Here is a 26,857-nt window from a genome sequence, read left to right as displayed (position 1 = left end):
ACCCTAACCCTAACCCTAACCCTAACCCTAACCCTAACCCTAACCCTAACCCTAACCCTAACCCTAACCCTAACCCTAACCCTAACCCTAACCCTAACCCTAACCCTAACCCTAACCCTAACCCTAACCCTAACCCTAACCCTAACCCTAACCCTAACCCTAACCCTAACCCTAACCCTAACCCTAACCCTAACCCTAACCCTAACCCTAACCCTAACCCTAACCCTAACCCTAACCCTAACCCTAACCCTAACCCTAACCCTAACCCTAACCCTAACCCTAACCCTAACCCTAACCCTAACCCTAACCCTAACCCTAACCCTAACCCTAACCCTAACCCTAACCCTAACCCTAACCCTAACCCTAACCCTAACCCTAACCCTAACCCTAACCCTAACCCTAACCCTAACCCTAACCCTAACCCTAACCCTAACCCTAACCCTAACCCTAACCCTAACCCTAACCCTAACCCTAACCCTAACCCTAACCCTAACCCTAACCCTAACCCTAACCCTAACCCTAACCCTAACCCTAACCCTAACCCTAACCCTAACCCTAACCCTAACCCTAACCCTAACCCTAACCCTAACCCTAACCCTAACCCTAACCCTAACCCTAACCCTAACCCTAACCCTAACCCTAACCCTAACCCTAACCCTAACCCTAACCCTAACCCTAACCCTAACCCTAACCCTAACCCTAACCCTAACCCTAACCCTAACCCTAACCCTAACCCTAACCCTAACCCTAACCCTAACCCTAACCCTAACCCTAACCCTAACCCTAACCCTAACCCTAACCCTAACCCTAACCCTAACCCTAACCCTAACCCTAACCCTAACCCTAACCCTAACCCTAACCCTAACCCTAACCCTAACCCTAACCCTAACCCTAACCCTAACCCTAACCCTAACCCTAACCCTAACCCTAACCCTAACCCTAACCCTAACCCTAACCCTAACCCTAACCCTAACCCTAACCCTAACCCTAACCCTAACCCTAACCCTAACCCTAACCCTAACCCTAACCCTAACCCTAACCCTAACCCTAACCCTAACCCTAACCCTAACCCTAACCCTAACCCTAACCCTAACCCTAACCCTAACCCTAACCCTAACCCTAACCCTAACCCTAACCCTAACCCTAACCCTAACCCTAACCCTAACCCTAACCCTAACCCTAACCCTAACCCTAACCCTAACCCTAACCCTAACCCTAACCCTAACCCTAACCCTAACCCTAACCCTAACCCTAACCCTAACCCTAACCCTAACCCTAACCCTAACCCTAACCCTAACCCTAACCCTAACCCTAACCCTAACCCTAACCCTAACCCTAACCCTAACCCTAACCCTAACCCTAACCCTAACCCCTAACCCCTAACCCTAACCCTAACCCTAACCCTAACCCTAACCCTAACCCTAACCCTAACCCTAACCCTAACCCTAACCCTAACCCTAACCCTAACCCTAACCCTAACCCTAACCCTAACCCTAACCCCTAACCCCTAACCCCTAACCCCTAACCCCTAACCCTAACCCTAACCCTAACCCTAACCCTAACCCTAACCCTAACCCTAACCCTAACCCTAACCCTAACCCTAACCCTAACCCTAACCCTAACCCTAACCCTAACCCTAACCCTAACCCTAACCCTAACCCTAACCCTAACCCTAACCCTAACCCTAACCCTAACCCTAACCCTAACCCTAACCCTAACCCTAACCCTAACCCTAACCCTAACCCTAACCCTAACCCTAACCCTAACCCCTAACCCCTAACCCTAACCCTAACCCTAACCCTAACCCTAACCCTAACCCTAACCCTAACCTAACCCTAACCCTAACCCTAACCCTAACCCTAACCCTAACCCTAACCCTAACCCTAACCCTAACCCTAACCCTAATGGCGGATCTAACCCTAACCCTAACCCTAACCCTAACCCTAACCCTAACCCTTACCCTAACCCTAACCCTAACCCTAACCCTTACCCTAACCCTAACGGCGGATCTAACCCTAACCCTAACCCTAACCCTAACCCTAACCCTAACCCTCTAACCCTAACCCTAACCCTAACCCTAAACCCTAACCCTAACCCTAACCCTAATGACGGATCTAACCCTAACCCTAACCCTAACCCTAACCCTAACCCCAACCCTAACCCTAGCCCTAGCCCCAGCCCTAACCCTAACGGACCCTAACCCTAACCCTCTAACCCTAAGGGACCCTAACCCTAAGGGACCCTAACCCTAACGGATCTAACCCTAACGCCCCTAACCCTAACTTTAACCCCTAACCCTAACGGATCTAACCCTAACCCTAACCCCTAACCCTAACGGCCCGCGGATCTAACCCTAAACCCTAACGACCCTAACCCTAACCCTAACGGCGGATCTAACCCTAACCCTACCCCCCACCCCTAACCCTAAGCCCGCTCTGCGCCCTAACCCTCTAACCCTAACCCGCGGACCCTAACCCGCGGATCTAACCCTAAGGACCCTAAGGACCCTAACCCTAACGGCGGATCTAACCCTAAGGACCCTAAGGACCCTAACCCTAACGGCGGATCTAACCCTAAGGACCCTAACCCTAACCCCAACCCCAACCCTAGACCCTAACCCAACCCTAACGGCGGATCTAACCCTAACCCCCCTAACCCCAATGGCCCTAACCCTAAAGGCCCTAACCCCTAACCCTAAGACCCTAACCCAACCTCTAACCCTAACCACTAACCCTAACCCTAGTTCCCGAGAACTACATTTCCCGGTATGCTCTGGGCACCCAACATGGCCTCCCGGAAGTCCAGAGTCCGAGAACTTCATTTCCCGGTATGCTCTGGGCACCCAACATGGCCTCCCGGAAGTCCAGAGTCCGAGAACTTCATTTCCCGGTGTGCTCTGGGCACCCAACATGGCCTCCCGGAAGTCCAGAGTCCGAGAACTTCATTTCCCGGTATGCTCTGGGCACCCAACATGGCCTCCCGGAAGTCCAGAGTCCGAGAACTTCATTTCCCGGTATGCTCTGGGCACCCAACATGGCCTCCCGGAAGTCCAGAGTCCGAGAACTTCATTTCCCGGTATGCTCTGGGCACCCAACATGGCCTCCCGGAAGTTCAGAGTCCAAAAGCTACACCTCCCACCATGCTTTGGGCACTCAACATGGCCTCCCGGAAGTCCAGAGTCCGAGAACTACATCTCCCGGCATACTCTGGGTAAATAACATGGCCTCCCGGAAGCCCGGTGCCGGAAAACTACGCCTACCAGCATTCCCCAGGCAGCTGGCTTGACCAATCACAGGCCGAGTGTTCGAGAAATACATTTACCGGCACTCACTGTAACCCAAGCACTTACCGGCCTTTCAAAAAAGCCTCAACCCGTAACACTAAAAAACTTTGAAACCCCTACAGGCATAACCCAAGCTATTTACCACACTAAACCCCTGAAGTACTATGCCTAAAAGCCCTAACCCAAACACTTAAGACGCTCAAAACCCAAACCCAAAACATTAGGATTCTCAAAGCCCTAAACAACAAAATTAGAACGCTTGAAGCCTTAACCCCAAAATTAAGATGCACAAAACCCAAAGCCACCCCAAAACAGTAGGATGCTCAAAACCGTAACTCTAAACATTAGGACGCTCAAAACACAAACCAAAACCCAAAACTTTAGGACGCTCTAAGCACAAACTGAAAACATGAAGACACACAAAACTTTAACCCAAAAATTAGGATGCTTAAAACCCAAAGCCCTAACACAAAACATTAGGATGCTCAACACCATAACCCAAAAAACTAGGATGCTCAAAACCCTAACCCTGGAGAACCTAACCTGAAAAAAAAAAAAAAAAAAAAAAAAAAAAAAAAAAGGATCTTAACACACTAACCCTAAGTAACTGACCAAAAATAAAACCCTAGGACCCTAACCCTAAAAAACATAGCAACACTCCATCCCAAGAAAAAAAAAAACACCACCAACAACAAAAAAAACTCTAAAACACTAAAACACTAACCCTGAAACCATTAAAACCCTGTTAAAACTCCAACCCAGTTATACACCAGTTACCTCCCTTAAGGGATATAGAGGAGCTCTCTCAGATACGGCAGTACTACTTCTCGTGCATGCAGCCGGTGGTCGGTCTCATTCTCGTGCTGATGGTGTTGAAAGCTGGGGCAATGGTGGTACTGCTGGAGATACCACAGCCACCGGAGGTGGATTGTTAGGATATGGAGATGGTAGGTTATCCAACGGCTCCCGTTTATTATCTTTTCCTTTTTCCTGTTCTTGTTCTTCTTCAAATTTCTTATCTGCTTTTAGTGTAAATATTGAGGCTGGAAAAGGACATGAAGTCCTCCTGATCCATAATCCTGCATAATCACTTTCTTCCCAGCAAAAAGGTTCCCTCGAATTGACATGTGTATTTAAGGCCTGACAAATACAGTCTTCAAAGGATCCAAAAGCAGGCTGAAAGATATGTGGTGTTAAAGGCTCCTTTGGCCATTCTATCACACAATACTGGACCGTTTTTTATTTACTTTTTCCTTTTCTGGGGCCCCTCTCATTCCAATTTCTAACCGTTATTCCTAATGGACTTTCTGGTGGTATGTCTGGTAATTTGCTCCCTTTCTTCTGGTCCCTGGTCTTCGATTTTGTCTGACCCATCTAGGAATGTTACTGTGGCAATTCCCACAGCCCTTGGTTACCTTAATAAGAGTGTCTTACGGAGGATTTAAGATCTATCACCCACCCACAAATCCTATAGGAATCCCTTCGTTCCTTCACTGGCCAAGTCCCTAGCAGGAGATTGGAACCGTGGTTAGAAGACCTCCACAATCGCTTCGGAACTGAATTCCGTCTCAGTCACACTCTTACACACACAGGCAACCGAAACCCACCCAACAGAACAGTATACGCTTTAAACGCTTATGACTCCATTGTCTTCATTCAGATCTTCACACGCAGAATTACGGGCAAAATATAGTGCTGCAGCCAGCAAGGGAACTGAAAAAAAAATCAAAACCTTTGCTTACCTTTATTCAGGTTCAAGATGCCATTAGTCCCGACCTGACTCGAACAGCAGCCACCAAATGGTGGGGCGCCTCTCCTAGATAAAGTAAGAATTCAGGAACCAAAGCCCTCCCGGACAAGCCCCCAGTTGTCATACATGACTGGGTCCCAAATTGGATTGCAATTAAATTTTACAATTTATTAAATGAATAGAGGTAAACAAGCAGTTGTGCGCAAACAGATATACTGTGACAGCTGCCCTTCAGCACATGCCCAGAGGCAGACTGGATGTCTTTGCCTAAACAGTCCGGACAATGTATTAGTACACCCATGCACTGCCACGTTAGCTGTCATCACTAACTGCCAGGCAGGACAGCTCCAGACCAAACACATACACACACAGGCACGCCACAAACACTAAAACAAAACACACAACACAAGGCACAAGAAAAAGTGAGCCCCAGAGGGAAGCCCTATGGCAACAGCAAGTCAGAACAGGTGCTCTGCAGCAGACCCCAGGAGAGACTCAACAATCAGTCGCATCGCACCCGAAGGCTGCCGCACACTCTGAGAAACCAAACCTACCAGTCCTGAGCAGCTCCCCACCTCCTCCTGCCAACCACGCTCAGCACACACACTATTTGCCCCTAAAAAAAACAAAACCTTAGAACATACACACACGAAAAAAAAAAACATCTGAGATCCATAAATGCCAAAAAGACGTGCACGCACAGCAGCCCCTGCAGAGGTAATTACAGACTTACCCTTTGCAGAGGAAAGAGCAGACTCTGATAGAACCCTGCTCAGGCTCTTGGTAACACTGCATCTAAACTGCCAAGCCACATGTAGCATGAAATGAAGCTGGTTTTAGTCCCCTGGAAAATTACACAAGTAGGTTTGTACATCTAGAGATTAAAATATAGCTCAAAAAACAGAAGCGTATCCCACCATCGCAAAGAACAGTGAGCCAGCAACCTCTACTAAATATCCCTCTGTTAAGTGAATTCCAAGGACTTAGAAATCCAGAAATCCATAGACTCCAGCCTGCCTAGAGAACCCTGCAGCTGACTGAAGGAAAACAAAGCACTTACCCCAAAGAGCAGCCCAGGCAGAAGGAGCTCTCTGATGCCATGCCTGGGGCTCATATACCATTTGGCCCTGCCCAGCACCCAAACCCAATCACATTGTAAAGGGGAGGGACAAAGCACAAGGAAGTAGGAGCAGAGCAGGAGCAGCAGATTTTCATTTTCTTTTTTCTTTTTTCTTTTTTTTTTTAAATCTGCTTTACCTGAACAACATGCAGAGGACAAGAGACCTGGGGTGTTTCTAGAAGCAACAATCCCCATGCTTTTGCTGCAGCTTTTAATATTAAAAGGACAACACAACCAGTCAAGTAACTGGAACTTTTTCAAATGGAATTACGTCAAACAGGTTCATCATCACTTACAAAAACAGAGAACCAGCATTCACTAGCATGCCAGAGCTAATACCCACCTCCTGCACAACGCTCACTACTACTAATGCAACATATCATTGTGCAATACCTCTCTGTTCCTGGTTCCTTTAACTCACCTGCTCAGTAGCTCCAACTGAGAAATGTGCCCGGTCAGCGCCGCGCTGAAATGTGCCCGAACAGACTTATTCTTCAGTGATGAAGAAGGTGACCCTGCTCAGTCTCTTGGCAGTACTGCACTTATGTGGTCAAGAAACCGTACCCCACGGTTTCCCAAAAACAACGTACCTGGCAACCCCTCATAAACATACCTCAAATATGTGAATTCCATGCACATAAAGCCTAGAAGGCTTTATGGTCTAAAGACTCGACAGACAGCAAACACACAGGCAAAAGCTCCAGAAATATAACAAACCGCCCCTAACCCTGAGAAAGGCCACTGCTTATATGCCCAATGCTGCCATTTTCAGATACATGCTCACACAGGGAGCCTCCATGATACATTTCTCCTAAACCCTGCTCCATCACTTTGCCACCAAGGTTGTGACTTTCATAAGATTTGACATATAGGCAAAGACTCACAAAAAGCCCTGTAATTCTGCAAAAATCATAAGGGACCCAGAAACACAAAGCAAACACACAAAATAACATCGCCATACTATCCGTAAAACTGCTGTAATAACTACTCACCTGAGGAAGAGCTGCATGCAATACAGGCACCTACTACTTAGATTGCTTTACTATGACAGATCCTACCAGTTGCCACCTCGAAAAGATATGCGTACCGGTTTCTACTTGAAAATGCATCAGTCCATAGACTCTGACCCACCTAAAGAACCCTGCAACTGACTGAAGGAAAAACAAAGCACTTACCCCAAAGAGCAGCCCAGGCAGAAGCAGCTCTCTGATGGCACACCTGCAACTCAGTTACTATTAGGTCCCACCTGGAACCTGAAGCCAATGACCTGGGAAAGTGCAGGGGGAAAGCACAAAAAAAGCAGAAAGAAGAGGAACAGCAGCTGTGGTTTTATTACCTTATTTATATGGCTTAGCTCAACAGCATGCAGAGTGCAGACATGAGAACTGGGGTGTTTCTAGAAGCTACAATCTGTTGTCGACGGAAGGAAGACACAGACGCTCAATATGAGTGAACAGTGAACTTCAACTTTAATGGATAGCTCAGTCGCCTTTTATCTAGTTTGAACATAATCAACTCATACATATTGCAAAAACTAAGCTCAGGATTGGCTAACACTTTCCTATCTTGTCAGTTAGTTCCTCCCTCTTTTAGCTACCGTCCCGCCTTAGGGACTTTCCCAACCACACAAGGGCATCGTGTCCTTGGGCCTGATTGGTTCTCAACCGGCTGCGCACGTGCCCAGGCTCATATGAGTTGAGAACGGTACCTCCCCTAGCCCATGACCTCCTAACTGCTCAACATCCACATGTCCTACCTCACTTAACCATTCCTCCACAATTCCCCCGTTTTTATTTTGTGCTACAAATACCTTCTCTGTGAGTTGCTCTAGTTTCTTAGTTAGGCAGTTAAAGGTTACATATGCAGCAATTATAATCAATATAATTATAAGTAGAAAGCAAAGTCCCTCTTTAACTAACAAAACCCATCCACCCATGTTCCCAAAAACAGATTTAAGCCAACCTTCAAACCAACTATCTTGTACTACAATTTTTTGTGTATGATCCCTTAACCATTTCAACTGGTCGTGAATTGACTGACCATGGTCGGAAAGATTGAAGCAACACATTCCTTCTACATCTTCACACCCATGTCCCTGAGCCAAGAACAAGAAATCAATACCGGCCCTATTTTGCAGCACAGCGTGCCTTAGGCTTTCCGTGTCTTGCGACATTTCAGAAAGAACTTGTGTGGTTACATTTGACTGTTTAACAGCCCAACAAGCAAGCTTATTTATGCTAGCCAAAGCGTGTGCAGTTCCTACAGTCAGAAAAAGATCCATTAAGCAGAGTAATACGGGCAGAGTATGGTGCTAACATTTCACTCAGTTCCTTTGGATCCCCTATCGGGACCCCAAACAAGCATGTTCTGAAAGGGTACATAACATAACACAACTATACAACTTAACCCTAATAACACTACAATTACTGTAAGCACTTAATGGTAACACAATTAATAGTAAGTAACACAACTTAGTAGTAACACACTTAAACCTAATCACTTGATGGTGATCAAAGGCTGTTCTTGATAGTCGTCGAGGTGTCACAGCCCACGTCATTGTCAGAATGATTATCAGGAACCTCTTCCTGGTCGTCTTCGGCGTGTGCAGATTCTAAAGCTGCTTCAGTCCACTTTGCAGTGATCCACTGGGTACCTGTTTCTGGCACCACTTCAAAATCTCTATAACAGTTTATAACATTTTTGCAAGTAACTCTTTAACCACATTTATCACAATACTACATGCAATGATGATTGACACCACAGTGAACAAAATCCTTAATCCCTCTGACTAATCCCAGTAACCATCTATGCATTGTTTCAAACAAATCAGTGAACCATTGATTGAAAGGATTGATACCATATTGACTCTTTCTCATGTGCTCTTTCAAGAAAGTAATGGATTTGTGAATTGACTCATTACGATCAAAAAGTTTTAAACAGTACGTTCCCTTAAGTTTCTCCAAGTGGCTACTTCGCACAATGACTCCATACTTGTGAAACATGATTTTGCTCGACCAGTACTAATTTCCTATGATTTCAGCCTGCACTATGGCAATAAATGCGTTCTCACTAACACAGTACACAGCACACTCACACACCCAGAGGCCTCTGGCACATCTCACTCTCAATCATACCACAACCTCAATCATACCACACGAATATAATTTAGAATGATAAGCAAACAAACAAGTATTGCCTCTCATTGTGTTCCTCGTGAAGTGACTTGCAACACTTTGTTTTAAAACCTTACCCTTACACAAATACTTTCAACACAAAATACCTGGACATTTAAGAATAACACATACAATTATTAACACTCCAGTTAGTATCCCTCCAGCAGCTGAAAACATACTGTTTGTCTGCAGCTTCAGGAGATCTTTGCTCCTGTGGTGAGCAGCTGAGAGTGGAGTCCCCTCCGAGCAAAAACGCTCAGGGTGCACCTAGGGGCGTCCACGCCGCAGCCGATCCCCGCAGCCGAGCAGTGTCTCCTCAAGTCTGCCGGTGGTCATTTGGCAGTGTAATCTGCATCTCTGCACTCCTGCCCCGCAATAGAGCTAAGTCGTCATTACTAATCCATAGAATGTGGCAACCCCACGGAATCTTATCCAGAAACATAGTTATAACACCGATCTGGGGACGAATAGTCTTTTTTGCATTGCAAGATAAACCTCTTATAAAATGAATGCCAGAGAGAAGCAGCACAGCCGCCGCTGCTTCCATGGTTACGTCAGACAGTCTGCAGGGTCCTGATGTCCACCCCTCTGCTCTGTGCCAACTCGCCACACAGTGAGGGTCGGCTGCCGTTGTCCACTGATGCCTCTGGTCTACTGTAGCAACCCGATCTCGGATGTCCCACATCGCACCGCGATTACTTCAATTTCCCGTGTCCCTCCGCAATTCCTTTTTCCGCATCCCTCCGCAATTCCTTTTTACAGTCTATACCCTGCGTGCTCCGCTTTTCTAAAAAGCACTTGAGCAGATCATACGTCGCTTGTCTCTCCATACCTTTGTTTACGTCAGCACTGTTGCAGCCTTTGCAAGACCTCGGCGACGCGTGGCCGGCGGGACCCTCTATAGGTGCTCCCGGGTGCGAGGATTTAGCATTTTCGTCCCTTCCACCTCCTGAGCTGCATTGCAGGACCTGTTTCCTTCCCTTATTCCGTCGATCCGTGGCTCGCAGGTTCACCGCCAGCGGGCTCCGTGTTCGGGCGCCATTTGTTGTCAACGGAAGGAAGACAGGGATACTCAATATGAGTGATCAGCAAGCTTCAATTTATTGGATAGCTCAGACGCCTTTTATTCCTTCACATATAATTAGCTCATACATATTACAAAAGTTAAGCTCATGATTGGTCCCCCTACGTCCTTATCTTATCAGCTTCTTCCTCATCCTTTCGACCGAAATAACAGTTGGTACTTTCCCAAACTGCAAACGAATATTGTGTCCTTGTGTCTGATTGGCTCAGACAAGTTGTGTGCAATGTTTGTCCAAATCGTGAAGATTCAGCTGTTTTATGTCTACGTGACCTATCTCAGTTAACCATCCCTCTACACCAGAGCTAATACCCACCTCCTGCACAACACTCGCTACTGCTAATGCAATATACAGTTGTGCAATACCTCTCTGTTCCCAACTCCTTTATCTCACCTGCTCAGTAGCTCCACCTGAGAAATGGGCCCGGGCGGCGCCGCGCCGAAATGGGCCCGGGCGGCGCCGCGCCGAAATGGGCCCGGGCGGCGCCGCGCCGAAATGGGCCCGGGCGGCGCCGCGCCGAAATGGGCCCGGGCGGCGCCGCGCCGAAATGGGCCCGGGCGGCGCCGCGCCGAAATGGGCCCGGGCGGCGCCGCGCCGAAATGGGCCCGGGCGGCGCCGCGCCGAAATGGGCCCGGGCGGCGCCGCGCCGAAATGGGCCCGGGCGGCGCCGCGCCGAAATGGGCCCGGGCGGCGCCGCGCCGAAATGGGCCCGGGCGGCGCCGCGCCGAAATGGGCCCGGGCGGCGCCGCGCCGAAATGGGCCCGGGCGGCGCCGCGCCGAAATGGGCCCGGGCGGCGCCGCGCCGAAATGGGCCCGGGCGGCGCCGCGCCGAAATGGGCCCGGGCGGCGCCGCGCCGAAATGGGCCCGGGCGGCGCCGCGCCGAAATGGGCCCGGGCGGCGCCGCGCCGAAATGGGCCCGGGCGGCGCCGCGCCGAAATGGGCCCGGGCGGCGCCGCGCCGAAATGGGCCCCAACAAACGTATTCTTTAGACATGAAGCAGGTGACCCTGCTCAGTCTCTAGGCACTACTGCACTTATGCGGTCAAGAAACCGTACCCCACGGTTTCCCAAAAACAACGTACCTGGCAACCCCTCATAAACATACCTCAAATATGTGAATTCCATGCACATAAAGCCTAGAAGGCTTTATGGTCTAAAGACTCGACAGACAGCAAACACACAGGCAAAAGCTCCAGAAATATAACAAACTGTCCCTAAACCTGAAACAGAATACCCCTTACATGCCCAATGCTGCCATTTTCAGATACATGCTCACACAGGGAGCCTCCATGATACATTTCTCCTAAACCACGCTCCATCACTTTGCCACCAAGGTTGTGACTTTGATAAGATTTGACATATAGGCAAAGTCTCACAAAAAGCCCCGTAATTCTGCAAAAATCATAAGGGACCCAGAAACACAAAACAAACACACAAAGTAACCTCACCATACTATCCATAAAACTGATATAACAACTACTCACCTGAGGAAGAGCTGCATGCAATACAGGCACCTACTACTACATTGCTTTACAATGACAGATCCTACCAGTTGCCACCTCAAAAAGATATGAGTACTGGTTTCTACTTGAAAATGCATCAGTCCATAGACTCTGACCCACCTAAAGAACCCTCCACACAACTGAAGGAAAACCAAAGCACTTACCCCAAAGAGCAGCCCAGGCAGAAGGAGCTCTCTGTTGGTATACCTGCAACTCAGTTACTATTAGGTCCAAAATGGAACCTGAAGCCAATCACCTGGGAAAGGGGAGGGGCAAAGCACAAAATAGCAGAAAGAGGACATGACAATCCACAAAACAGTCTATACCCACTCCTTTCCTCCCCTGCTGCAACAGCCAAGAAGCCCCAGAGCCACGTGCTCCAACGCAGTACCACCGCTTCGCTCACCTAACATCCCAAGGAGATGCATCATGCTCCCAGCTCCTCTTGTGCTCTGAGCATCTCCAGCATTTCAGGAATGGGAACCGCTGACGTCTGGCACGTGTCAGAAACGTGGCAGGAGACGTACTCTGCTGTCGCAAGGCACTTGCAAAGCCGGCCCGACAGCTGAAGCAGACTCACACAGTCCACCGACCAACTCGGGGCCCCCACTGCTGTCCACTCACCCTCATGCTTCGTTCAAGCTTCCGTGCCTACGCCCTGAGCTACAAGAAACAAAGAGAGAAGGTCACATCCACAATGGATACGCAAACAGTGCGGCACATGCAGAGGACTCAAACACAGAGACCAGAGCCAGACAAATAAAAAAAAAAATGAAGTCCACAAATGCCACAAGGCCATGAATGCATAGCAGCCCTGGCAGGGGTAATGACAGACATACCCTTTGCAGATGAAAAAGGTGACCCTGCTCAGTCTCTTGGTAATACTGCACCAACGCGGTCAAGCCTCTTCTAGCATGTAATCAAGCTGGTTTTAGTCCTCTGGAGAGTTACACAAGTGGGTTGATTCATCTAGAGATTAAAATACAGATCAAACACAGGAGCGTATCCCAACCATCCCAAAAAACAGTGAGCCAGCAGCCTCTACTAAATATCCCTCTATTAAGTGAATTCCAAGCACTTAGAATTCCAGAAATCCATAGACTCCAGCCTGCCTAGAGAACCCGGCAACTGACTGAAGGAAAAACAAAGCACTTACCCCAAAGAGCAGCCCAGGCAGAAGGAGCTCTCTGACGGCATACTTGGGGCTCATATACCTTTTGGTCCCACCCAGCACCCAAACCCAATCACCTAGGAAAGGGGAGGGGCAAAGCACATGAAAGTAGAAAGAGGAGGAGCGGCAGCTGTGGTTTATTTACTTATTTATAAGGCTTAGCTCAACAGCATGCAGAGGGCAGACAAGAGAACTGGGGTGTTTCTAGAAGCAACAATCCCCATGCTTTCGCTGCAGCTTTGAATGTTGGAAGGACATTACCACCAAGCAAGTAACTGAAGCTTTTTGAAGCTTTTCCTGCTGGAATTAACTCAAACTTTTATTTATGTAGAAAGAAAAATCTAGGAGCAGAATAGATTGCACACCAAAAAAAAGTCAATTCCATTCCACTCACAGGAAAAATCACTTACATCAGCAGGCTATCTGAGAACTAAAAGGCTATGCTGATGGGTCAAAACACACTACAGGACACTGGGGCTGGGACCTCCGCTGCACCCACTTAAAACCCATCCCTACACTCACCAAGGTGCAACCCCAACCCAAACACAGACGCAGCATTTCAGCCTCAACACAGTTTTGGGAACTGATAGAAAGGACACCTCATCCTCAGGGAGGCATGCTCAAGCTACACAGGACAGGGCTTCGGGCAACTCTTTGCCTACCAAAGACGACCGCCATCAGCACCTGCTTTGTTCAGATTCTAAAGACTAACATCACAGCCCACATTGCCTGGGATACCTGATAAACAGAAGAGAAAGCGACCATACCATTTTCAAGCCATCCCTGCACATGTCACTCCTCGATGATCTGCAACTTCTTCTCAAATCCTCAACTGCTTCTGTGGAGAGCCTGCCATGGCACCTGCAAAGCAAGATGGATACCCTTCGCAGTCACCTTGTGCTACTTGGCAGTTCTGCTCCAATCCAGCTCACAAACAGCCCGCCCTTCTCGTGCTGCTCTTCAGAGTGCAGCTTGGCCCCACTCAGCCTGTGCAAGACACCTGCAAAAGAAAAAGAAAAGCATAGGCTGAAGCAGCATCCAAAGACACAGCACAGCTAGGACAGTTACTCTCATCTGCTCCCTTACCTCTGCTCCCTCACCTGCCCTCGAGGCAGGTGCTTCCATCTGCTCTCTTAGGCCAGCTACAACACCCCTGAAATATAAACAGGATTTTTACTGTATTTTGTGCAGTTAAGTAACTGCAGTGACAACTGCACCCCTAAAGTGCCTGCTACATCTGTTCATCGCTCACCTTGCCAAAAGCAGCTCTGGTCAAGTCCTGTGTTGTACACTGTTTCACCTTAAACAAATGAGAACAGTCACAAGATAACGATTCAGCTACCAGCATTAGTACCCATCCCTCAACAACACAAGGAACCCCGTTTACAAGATTATAATTTCTAAACAGCAGCCCCCTTGCCTCAGCACACCTCAGAAGTAGACCAAGCCAGTCACCGAGCTGCCTACGGAGCGCTGAACAGTTCCAGAAGGAGCTCTTTCCTGCGACAGGTTCCTCCAAAGGTTTACACTCTACTGGGGACAGGAGAGAAATAAAAATACAAAACTTTCAAAAACCCCATATCTGTAAGCTTTCAAGATTCAACAGACCTCCTCAAGCACACCATTCAAGCACTATGCAAACAGCTGCTCACAAGCAGATATACTCTCCCCCCCCCCCAACATGTGACAAACAACACTGAGATGACTGTGCCTGCTGCCCTTCAGTACGTGCCCAGATGCAGACCGGATGTCTTTGCCAAAACAGTCCAGACAATGTATTAGCACACCCATGCACTACCACGTTAGCTGTCATCACTAACTGCCAGGCAGGACAGCTCCAGACCAAACACATACACACACAGGCACACCACAAACACTACAAACAAAGCACACAACACAAGGCGCAAGAAAAAGTGACCCCCGGAGGGAAGCCCTATGGCAACAGCAAGTCAGAACAGGTGCTCTGCACCAGACCCTAGAGGAGACTCAAATGTCACGACATGAAACTGCAAGCAACTGCCAGAACTGGGATGATGGAGGCCTAAAAAGCCTGCCTTCAAGACAACAGACCAGAAGGATGGGGACTGAAAACCCCATAAGATGACACTTAGGAAATCAATTCCCAAGCAAGAGCTCCTGATGCGGCCCCGATGACTTCTGCAAGAGTGAGGATGGAAACAGACGCCATCTCAAACCGAATATGATGCACAAGACCTGAAACAGATCTGCACTTCAAGCAGCGACTGCAAGACAAGTGCTTGCATCAGCCCTACAATGATGAAACAAGCATTTAGGAACTTTGGTGCGGCTACCAAGTTGCCCATCTAATCTGTCCAGTGGAAGAAGGAAAATGTGGATATCAAGACCTGAGGAGCATGAAATATATGTTGATCATATCAAGAAACGTTTGATACAAACAAGTATTACACACACAGAAGGGATTCCTTTAAGCTCCCACTGCAAGACGAGAGGTGCTCAGCTCCCAGTTGAACATCAGCAATATTCCAATGATGTCAAGTGTTCAGTACCCTCAGGATGACTTAGCCAGGGCCTGCAGAGCACCAAGAGCAACAGCACAGTACAGCACAGACAACACAGAACACAGATGACAAGCTGGGACTGCCCTGCCTGCAATGTGTTCACACTGTACGTGACAGAACTCCCCACACATAATCTCTCTGCCTGACCTGATCAATCCTGAAAGGCCCCATCCAAAGCAATGACTTAAAAGCACAGACCCTCGCCCTATGGGTGCATTCACAACCCCAACTCAAACATAGCACTTGCCCCTCCCCCCAACTTAGCTTGGGAATGCTGGGAGGCAGGTTCCATCCTCACCAAGGAACACAAAGACTAGCCAGGACATTGCTTCAGGCACAAGGCTCCTCTTCACCTGCAGAAATGAAGTGCCATCAGGCGCCAGCACACCAGCCAAATTTCTTCCAGTGAAACAACCTCCTCAGAAACAAAACAGTAGTCAACTGACCTGCTCCGCTACTGAAATCAGATAGACGCCCTTTAAACAACTCCCCAACATGCAGTATTTGCCCCTGGACTTAATTCTCAGGGCTCAGAATCAACCATCAACGTGGACCACAGAGGCCAGCTAGGATGTTCCCAGGACCTTCTTCGTCCCTGAAAGAGAGGAGTCACCCAGAGATGCATCAAGAGACTTCTACACCAAAAACAATACCCGTTTTCCAACTTTTCTCCACTCACCTTCCCGATCCAGGCTTCAAGCTTCCATTCAGTGTGCCGAACCAAGGTCACGGGGCTTAGACCAGGAAGAAAGAACAGACACACATGACAATCCACAAAACAGTCTATACCCACTCCTTTCCTCCCCTGCTGCAACAGCCAAGAAGCCCCAGAGCCACGTGCTCCAACGCAGTACCACCGCTTCGCTCACCTAACATCCCAAGGAGATGCATCATGCTCCCAGCTCCTCTTGTGCTCTGAGCATCTCCAGCATTTCAGGAATGGGAACCGCTGACGTCTGGCACGTGTCAGAAACGTGGCAGGAGACGTACTCTGCTGTCGCAAGGCACTTGCAAAGCCGGCCCGACAGCTGAAGCAGACTCACACAGTCCACCGACCAACTCGGGGCCCCCACTGCTGTCCACTCACCCTCATGCTTCGTTCAAGCTTCCGTGCCTACGCCCTGAGCTACAAGAAACAAAGAGAGAAGGTCACATCCACAATGGATACGCAAACAGTGCGGCACATGCAGAGGACTCAAACACAGAGACCAGAGCCAGACAAATAAAAAAAAAAAAATGAAGTCCACAAATGCCACAAGGCCATGAATGCATAGCAGCCCTGGCAGGGGTAATGACAGACATACCCTTTGCAGATGAAAAAGGTGACCCTGCTCAGTCTCTTGGTAATACTGCACCAACGCGGTCAAGCCTCTTCTAGCATGTAATCAAGCTGGTTTTAGTCCTCTGGAGAGTTACACAAGTGGGTTGATTCATCTAGAGATTAAAATACAGATCAAACACAGGAGCGTATCCCAACCATCCCAAAAAACAGTGAGCCAGCAGCCTCTACTAAATATCCCTCTATTAAGTGAATTCCAAGCACTTAGAATTCCAGAAATCCATAGACTCCAGCCTGCCTAGAGAACCCGGCAACTGACTGAAGGAAAAACAAAGCACTTACCCCAAAGAGCAGCCCAGGCAGAAGGAGCTCTCTGACGGCATACTTGGGGCTCATATACCTTTTGGTCCCACCCAGCACCCAAACCCAATCACCTAGGAAAGGGGAGGGGCAAAGCACATGAAAGTAGAAAGAGGAGGAGCGGCAGCTGTGGTTTATTTACTTATTTATAAGGCTTAGCTCAACAGCATGCAGAGGGCAGACAAGAGAACTGGGGTGTTTCTAGAAGCAACAATCCCCATGCTTTCGCTGCAGCTTTGAATGTTAGAAGGACATTACCACCAAGCAACTAACTGAAGATTTTCCTGCTGGAATTAGCTCAAACTTTTATTTATACAGAAAGAAAAATCTAGGAGCAGAACTGATTACACACCAAAAAAAAAAGTCAATTCCATTCCACTCACAGGAGAAATCACTTACTTCAGTAGGCTAAGAACTAAAAGGCTATGCTGATAGGTCAAAACACACTACAGGACACTGGGGCCAGGCCCTCCGCTGCACCCACTTAAAATCCATCCCTACACTCACCAAGGTGCAACCCCAACCCAAACACAGACGCAGCATTTCAGCTTCAACACAGTTTTCGGAACTGCTGGAAAGCAGGCTTCATCCTCAGGGAGGTGTGCTCAGGCTGCACAGGACAGGGCTTTGGGCACCTCTTTGCCTACCAAAGAAGACCACCATCAGCACCTGCTTTGTTCAGATTCTAAAGACTAACATCACAGCCCACGTTGCCTGGGACTCCTGATAAACAGAAGAGAAAGCAGCCATACCCTTTTCAAGCCGTCCCTGCACGTGTCACTCCTCGATGATCTGCAACCTCTTCTCAAATCCTCAACCACTTCTGTGGAGAGCCTGCCATGGCACCTGCAAAGCAAGACCCTTCGCAGTCACCTCGTGCTACTTGGCAGTTCTGCTCCAATCCAGCTCACAAACAGCCTGCCCTTCTCGTGCTGCTCTTCAGAGTGCAGCTTGGCCCCACTCAGCCTGTGCGACACACCTGTGAAACAAAAAGAAAAGCATAGGCTGAAGCAGCATCCAAAGACACAGCACAGCTAGGACAGTTACTCTCATCTGCTCCCTTACCTCGGCCCCCTCACCTGCCCTCGAGGCAGATGCTTCCATCTGCTCTCTTAAGCCAGCTACAACACACCTCTAAAATATAAACAGGATTTTTACTGTACTTTGTGCAGTTAAGTAACTGCAGTGACAACTGCACCTGTAAAGTAACTGCTAGATCTGCTCATCGCTCACCTTGCTAAAAGAAGCTGTGGTCAAGACCCGTGTTGTACACTGTGTTTCAGCTTTAAGAACTGAAAACAGTCACAAGATAATCATTCAGCTGCCAGCATTAGCACCCAACCCTCAACAACACAAAGGGACCCCGTTTACAAGATTATCATTTCAAAACAGCAGCCCCCATACCTCAGCACACCTCAGAAGTAGATCAAGCCAGTCACCGAGCTGCCTACGGAGCGCTGAACAGTTCCAGAAGGAGCTCTTTCCTGCGACAGGTTCCTCCAAAGGTTTACACTCTACTGGGGACAGGAGAGAAATAAAAATAAAAGTTTCAAAACCCCTTATCTGTAAGCTCTCAAGATTCGACAGACCTCCTCAAGCACACCATTCAAGCACTATGCAAACAGCTGCTCACAAGCAGATATACTCTCCCCCCCCCCCAACATGTGACAAACAACACTGAGATGACTGTGCCTGCTGCCCTTCAGTATGTGCCCAGAGGCAGACCGGCTGTCTTTGCCAAAACAGTCCAGACAATGTATTAGTACACCCATGCACTGCCACATTAGCTGTCATCACTAACTGCCAGGCAGGACAGCTCCAGACCAAACACATACACACACAGGCACACCACAAACACTACAAATAAAACACACAACACAAGGCGCAAGAAAAAGTGACCCCCGGAGGGAAGCCCTATGGCAACAGCAAGTCAGAACAGGTGCTCTGCACCAGACCCAAGGAGAGACTCAAATGTCACGACACGCAACTGGAAGCAACTGCCAGAACTGGGATGATGGAGGCCTAAAAAGCCTGCCTTCAAGACAGACCAGAAGGATGGGGACTGAAAACCCCATAAGATGACGCTTAGGAATTCAATTCCCAAGCAAGAGCTCCTGATGCGGCCCCGATGACTTCTGCAAGAGTGAGGATGGAAACAGACGCCATCTCAAACCGAATATGATGCACAAGACCTGAAACAGATCTGCACTTCAAGCAGTGACTGCAACACAAGAAGTGCTCAGAGCAGAGTCATGATGACAAAACAAGCACTGAGGCCCTTCAGCACCGCTACCAAGTCGCCTGTCTGGTCAGTCCAGTGTAAAAAGCTAGAAGGATATCAAGACCTAAGAAGCACAGAACAGACATTGCAGAAGCAGCACTACAGGACAGACGAACAGAAGGAAACTGTCCTGCCTGGCTCACCCACTCACGCTACAAAATAATCCCGCTGCTTCTATTAGCCTGGTGACCCAGCCACAAGCAGCCTGAACGTGACCCAGCCTGAACCACCCTCACCGTGGCACCAAGTCTAGTCAGCCAGCAGGCACCATGCTCCTCTGGCTCCCAGCTCCCATTAGCCACCCCAGATACGCAAATACCAGGTGACCCCCAACTTAGCTCTCAGGCTGTTGCATGGTATAGTCCCTCCGCCTCAAGAAATGCACAGGCACTGATCGTCATCTTAGGCAATGGCCAGGCTCATCATCAGCTGCAAAAACAGAGTACCAGCATTCACTAGCACACTGGCCCCATTGCTCACCTTCTCCACAATGCTGACTACTGCTGATGCAACATACGGTTCTGCTCACCTGTTCCTCTCCAAATCCAAGCTCCAACAGTGCAACCAGTATCATCCACACCACCTGGGAAAACAAAGGGATTAAATGATCGTTGCGTTCACAACACATCACCCAATTGTGTTTTTTTTTGGTTATTGTTGTTTTTTGTGTGTGTGTGTGTTTCCTTTATTTATTTATTTTTTAGTCTGCTTTAGCTCAACAGCATGCAGAGTGCAGACAAGAAAACCGGGGTGTTTCTAGAAACAACAATCCCCATGCTTTTGCTGCAGCTTTGAATATTAAAAGGACAATACGACCCAGCAAGTAACTGGAACTTTCTTAACTGGAATTAGCTCAAACTTTTCTTCACATTGAAAGAAAAATCTAGGAGCAGAACAGATTATACACCAACAAAATTGATTCCATTTCATCCCCAGAAATAAATCACATACTCTCATCCCCTCCTGTACCTCAGCCACTTGCCTATCCCACGTGGCACATGCTTCCATCTGTTCTCTTTACCCACTTATAGCACCTCTAAAAGGCAAACTGGAATTTTACTCTATTGGATGTAGGAAAATAACTGCAGTGAGAACTGCGCCCCAAAAACAACAGTTACCTCTGCTCATCACGCACCAGAGTCACTGCAGAGGCAGCTCGGGTCAAGACGTCCTGCACTGCGCACTGCGTTTCACCCTGAACAAAGGCAAAACACAGGCAGAAGATAAACATTCAGCTGACAGCAGTAGCACCCATCCCTCAACAACAAAAGGGACCCTGTCTTTAGTTTTAACCTTTCAAAACAGCAGGCCACTTGCCTCGGTACCTGCAAATTAGGTCCAAGCTTGCAAGGAGCGGCCAGCATCACCCACGCCACCTGGGAACACAAAAGGACAAAATGACCACTGTGCTTGCAAGCAACCACCTGCCACACTGCTCCTCTATCCCACACAGCCTCACCTCGGACCCTCACAGGGAAACACCTGAGCGTCTTCCCTTCGCTTCGGATAAGGGATGACCAGGCTGACAACACTCACCTTCCCTCAGTGTTTTGTGGCATGAGGATTTCCCTTTCCTGTCCACGACTGCACAAAGCACCTGTAGAGACAAGAAAAATAACACACTCTGAGGCACCTCGCAACCAAAGTGTACCTGCTGCAATACCTCTCTCTTCCCAGCTCCTGTAGTTCAGCTGCTCACCACCTCTAACTCAGATTCTTCGCTCACAGCGCCACAGCAAACTCTGCCCGGGCCACACAATACACGCTACACAAGCTACATTGTTTAGGACACACAAGCTGGAACGTTCCCGCCCAACAATCAGTCGCATCACACAGGAAGGATGCCGCATACTCCTAGAAACCAAACCTACCAGTCCTGAGCAGCTCCCATCCTCCTCCTACCTACCACGTTCAGGACACTGTTTACCCCTCAGAAAACCAGAAACATAGAACATACACACACACAAACAAAACAAAAAGAACAGAGCTCCACAAATGCCAAGAAGACACGCACACACAGCAACCCCGGCAGGAGTAATCACAGACTTACCCTTTGCAGATGAAAAAGGGGACTCTGATACAACCCTGCTCAGTCTCTTGGTAATGCTGCATCTACACTGCCAAGCCACATGTAGCATGTAATCAAGCTGGTGTAACTCTCCAGGGGACTAAAACAAGTGGTTTTAAACATGTAGAGTTTAAAATATAGGTCAAAAACAGGAGAATATGCGGCCATCCCAAAAAAAAGTGAGCCAGCAGCCTCTACTAAATATCCCTCTATTTCAAGCACTTAGAGATCTAGAATTCCAACCGCTTAGAAATCCAGAAATCCATAGACTCCAGCCTGCCTAGAGAACCCTGCAACTGACTGAAGGAAAAACAAAGCACTGACCCCAAAGAGCAGCCCAGGCAGAATGAGCACTCTGATGCCATGCCTGGGGCTCATATACCTTTTGGCCCCGCCCAGCACCTAAACCAAATCACCTGGGAAATGGGAGGGGCAAAGCACAAGAAAGTAGAAATAGAGCAAGAGAAGTGGCTGTTTTTCTTTTTCTTTCTTTTTTAAAAACAACTTTATCTCAAAAGCATGCCGAGAGCAGCCCAAATATTTGCAGTGATTTTAGAAGCAAAAATCGCCGTTCGCTTTTTCTGCAGGTTTTAATTTTGAATTGACAATATCACCAAGCTAATAACTGAAACTTTTTGAACTGGAATTACTTTAAACAGGCTCATCCCCATCTGTAAACGCAGAGAACCAGCATTCATTACCATGCAAGCCCTAAAACCCACCTCCTGCAAAAGCAGACTACAACTAATGCAACATACAGTTTTGCAATACCACTCTGTTCCCAACTCCTTTATCTCACCTGCTCAGTAGCTCCACCTGAGTAATGGGCCCGGGCGGCGCCGCGCCGAAATGGGCCCGGGCGGCGCCGCGCCGAAATGGGCCCGGGCGGCGCCGCGCCGAAATGGGCCCGGGCGGCGCCGCGCCGAAATGGGCCCGGGCGGCGCCGCGCCGGAATGGGCCCGGGCGGCGCCGCGCCGGAATGGGCCCGGGCGGCGCCGCGCCGGAATGGGCCCGGGCGGCGCCGCGCCGGAATGGGCCCGGGCGGCGCCGCGCCGAAATGGGCCCGGGCGGCGCCGCGCCGAAATGGGCCCGGGCGGCGCCGCGCCGAAATGGGCCCGGGCGGCGCCGCGCCGAAATGGGCCCGGGCGGCGCCGCGCCGAAATGGGCCCGGGCGGCGCCGCGCCGAAATGGGCCCGGGCGGCGCCGCGCCGAAATGGGCCCGGGCGGCGCCGCGCCGAAATGGGCCCGGGCGGCGCCGCGCCGAAATGGGCCCGGGCGGCGCCGCGCCGAAATGGGCCCGGGCGGCGCCGCGCCGAAATGGGCCCGGGCGGCGCCGCGCCGAAATGGGCCCGGGCGGCGCCGCGCCGAAATGGGCCCGGGCGGCGCCGCGCCGAAATGGGCCCGGGCGGCGCCGCGCCGAAATGGGCCCGGGCGGCGCCGCGCCGAAATGGGCCCGGGCGGCGCCGCGCCGAAATGGGCCCGAACAGACTTATTCTTCAGTGATGAAGAAGGTGACCCTGCTCAGTCTCTTGGCAGTACTGCACTTACGCGGTCAAGGAACCATGCTCAACTGTTTCCCAAATACAACTACCTAGCAACACCTCATAAACATACTTCTAATATGTCAATTCAAGGACATCAAGACTAGAAGGCTGCAAGGTCTAAAGACTCAACAGACAGCAAACACACAGGCAAAAGCTCCAGAAATACAATAAACTGTCCCTAAACCTGAAACAGAATACCCCTTACATGCCCACTGCTGCCATTTTCAGATACACGCTCACACAGGGAGCTTCAATGATACATTTCTCCTAAACCATGCTCCATCACTTTGCCACCAAGGTTGTGACTTTGATAAGATTTGACATAAAGGCAAAGACTCGCAGAAAACCCCGTAATTCTGCAAAAATCATAAGGGACCCAGAAACACAAAGCAAACACACAAAGTAACATCACCATACTATCCGTAACACTGCTATAACTACTACTCACCTGAGGAAGAGCTGCATGCAATACAGGCACCTACTACTAGATTGCTTTACAATGACAGATCCTGCCAGTTGCCACCTCAAAAAGATAGGAGTACTGGTTTCTACTTGAAAACGCATCAGTCCATAGACTGACCCACCTAAAGAACCCTCCAAACAACTGAAGGAAAACCAAAGCACTTACCCCAAAGTGCAGCCCAGGCAGCACTTTCACATTGAAAGAAAAATCTAGGAGCAGAACAGATTATACACCAACAAAATTGATTCCATTTCATCCCCAGAAATAAATCACATACTCTCATCCCCTCCTGTACCTCAGCCACTTGCCTATCCCACGTGGCACATGCTTCCATCTGTTCTCTTTACCCACTTATAGCACCTCTAAAAGGCAAACTGGAATTTTACTCTATTGGCTGTAGGAAAATAACTGCAGTGACAACCGCGCCCCAAACTGAGCCAGCAGCCCCTACTAAACATCCCTCTCCTAAGTGAATTCCAAGCACTTAAAATCCAGAAATCCATAGACTCCAGCCTGCCTAAACAACCCTGCAACGGACAGAAGGAAAAACAAAGCACTGCCCCCAAAGAGCAGCCCAGGCAGAAGGAGCTCTCTGATGCCGTGCCTGGGGCTCATATAGCATTTAGCCCCGCCCAGCACCCAAACCCAATCACCTGGGAAAGGGGAGGGGCAAAGCACATGAAAGTAGGAAGAGAGCAAAAGGAGCAGCTGTGTTTTGTTTTGTTTTTTTCCTTTGTTTTTTAAAATCTGTTTTATCTCAAAAACATTCAGAGAGCAGACAAGAGACCTGTGGTGTTTCTAGAAGCAAAAATCCCCTTTTGCTTTTGCTGCAGCTTTTAATGTTGAACTGATAACGGCACCAAGCAAGTAACTGAAACTTCTTCAACTGGAATTAGTTTAAACACGCTCACCGTCATCTGCAAACACAGAGAACCAGCATTCACTAGCCCTAACCCTAACCCCAACCCGCACCCTAAACTCTAACCCTAGCCCCAGCCCTAGTCCCTAACCCCAACCCTAGTTCCCGAGAACTTCATTTCCAGGCATGCTCTGGGCGCTCAACATGGCCTCCCGGAGGTCCGGAGTCCCAGAACTACATTTCCCGGCATGCTCTGGGCACCCAACATGGCCTCCCGGAAGTTCGGAGTCCCAGAACTACATCTCCCGGCATGCTCCGGGCAGTCAACACGGCCTACCGGAAGCCTGGTGCCGGAAAACTACACCTACCAGAACTCCCTGGACAGCCAGCACGGCCAATCAGAGGCCGAGTTTTTGAGAACTACATTTAACAGCACTCACTGTAACCCTAGCCCTTCCCGCCCTTACACAAAAAAGCCTCAAGCCCTATCCCTAAACATCCTCGAAACCCCTACAGACCTAACCCAAACTATTTACCACACTAAACCCCTGAAGTCCTATGCCTAAAACCCCCAACCCAATAAATTAAGACGCTCAAATCCCAAACCCGCAAAATTGAGATGCTCAAATCCCAAACCCAAAAAAATAGGACGCTCAAATCCCAAACCCCTTTCCAAAAAAGAAAAAGAAAAAACAAGAAAAAAAAAATCAAACAAAACAAAAACAACAAAAGGGGTAGATCTGGTGGCATCTGCCCTGTAACCCTGCAAAAATCACGAGGGACCTAGAACAACAAAGCAAACGCACAAAATAACATTGACATCCTATCCATAAATGTGCTATAACAATTAATCACCTCCAAAGAGCTTCAAGCAATAAATGCACATACTACTAGATCGGTTTCCTCTAAAAGATCGTACCAGACCCTGACCCACCAAAAGAACCCTGCATGTAGCTAACAGAAGCATCAACAAAGCACTGAACCCAAAGAGCAGCCCGGGCAGAAGGAGCTCTCTGATGCCGTGCCTGGGGCTCCTATACCATTTGGCCCCGCCCAGCACCCAAACCCAATCACCTGGGAAAGGGGAAGGGGCAAACCACAAGAAAGAGAGCAGGAGCAGCAGCAGCTGTGTTCTTTTATTAATTAATTTGTTTGGGTTTTTTTGTGCCTATTCCTAGTTTACAGCATGCAGAGTGCAGACAAGAAAACTGGGGTGTTTCTAGAAGCAAAATTTAACGTATTTATGCCTCAGCTTTGAACATAGAAAGGACAATACAACCAAGAAAGTAAATGAAATATTTTCCACGGGAATTAGCTCAAACTTTAGTGTTAGATCAGAGGTTGGACTCAATGATCTTGAGGTCTCTTCCAACCTAGAAGATCTGTGATTCTGTGTGATTTACATATGAAGAAAAATCTAGGAGCGTAGGAAATTACACAGCAAAAAAACCAACGACGTAATAAGCAACGCGCATGCACGGCCCCACGGCCGCCTGCAGTACTCGTTTTCCACCAAAAGGAGGCGGCAGAGGGCGCCCGCGGGCGTCTCCGCGCATGCGCGCCCCCCGGCAGCATGCAGTACTCGCTTTCCACCAGCAGGTGGCGGCAGAGGGCGCCCGCGGGCGTCTCTGCGCATGCGCGCCCCCTGGCCGCCTGCAGTACTCGCTTTCCACCAGCAGGTGGCGGCAGAGGGCCCCCGCGGGCGACTCCGCGCATGCGCGCCCCCCGGCTGCCTGCAGTACCCCTTTCCCATCAGCAGGTGGCGGCAGAGGGCGCCCGCGGGCCCCACCGCGCATGCGCGCCCCCCGGGCGTCTGCAGTACTCGCTTTCCACCAGCAGGTGGCGGCAGAGGGCGCCCGCGGGCGTCTCCGCGCATGCGCGCCCCGCGGCCGCCTGCAGTACCCCTTTCCCATCAGCAGGTGGCGGCAGAGGGCGCCCGCGGGCTTCACCGCGCATGCGCGCCCCCCGGCCGCCTGCAGTACTCGATTTCCACCAGCAGGTGGCGGCAGAGGGCGCCCGCGGGCGCCGCCGCGCATGCGCGCCCCCCGGCAGCCTGCAGTACTCGCTTTCCACCAGCAGGTGGCAGCAGAGGGCGCCCGCGGGCGTCTCCGCGCATGCGCGCCCCGCGGCCGCCTGCAGTACCCCTTTCCCATCAGCAGGTGGCGGCAGAGGGCGCCCGCGGGCTTCACCGCGCATGCGCGCCCCCCGGCCGCCTGCAGTACCCCTTTCCCATCAGCAGGTGGCGGCAGAGGGCGCCCGCGGGCGTCTCCGCGCATGCGCGCCCCCCGGCCGCCTGCAGTACCCTTTTCCCAGCAGCAGGTGGCGGCAGAGGGCGCCCGCGGGCTTCACTGCGCATGCGCGCCCCCCGGGCGCCTGCAGTAC

General features: G+C 49.8%; 3 long non-coding RNA genes across 3 annotated transcripts; all 3 read right to left on the bottom strand.

The window, feature by feature from the left end:
* Positions 1-12,324: 12,324 nt before the first annotated feature.
* LOC116493673 lies at positions 12,325-13,719 on the bottom strand. The gene is made up of 3 exons (XR_004253778.1): positions 13,604-13,719; positions 12,750-12,879; positions 12,325-12,573 (listed from the first exon to the last, which is right to left on the bottom strand). It is a non-coding gene; the product is annotated as an uncharacterized LOC116493673 (long non-coding RNA).
* Positions 13,720-13,975: 256 nt separating this feature from the next.
* Positions 13,976-14,371, bottom strand: LOC116493675. The gene is made up of 3 exons (XR_004253780.1): positions 14,334-14,371; positions 14,168-14,234; positions 13,976-14,081 (listed from the first exon to the last, which is right to left on the bottom strand). It is a non-coding gene; the product is annotated as an uncharacterized LOC116493675 (long non-coding RNA).
* Positions 14,372-16,498: 2,127 nt separating this feature from the next.
* Positions 16,499-17,843, bottom strand: LOC116493674. The gene is made up of 3 exons (XR_004253779.1): positions 17,768-17,843; positions 16,926-17,055; positions 16,499-16,747 (listed from the first exon to the last, which is right to left on the bottom strand). It is a non-coding gene; the product is annotated as an uncharacterized LOC116493674 (long non-coding RNA).
* Positions 17,844-26,857: the final 9,014 nt, after the last annotated feature.

The sequence above is a fragment of the Aythya fuligula genome, chromosome 11, assembly GCF_009819795.1.
Source record: "Aythya fuligula isolate bAytFul2 chromosome 11, bAytFul2.pri, whole genome shotgun sequence".
In the NCBI taxonomy this organism is placed as follows: Eukaryota; Metazoa; Chordata; class Aves; order Anseriformes; family Anatidae; genus Aythya; species Aythya fuligula.
The sequence above is the reverse complement of the archived record's forward strand: the minus strand, read 5'-3'. Positions and strand labels throughout refer to the sequence as shown.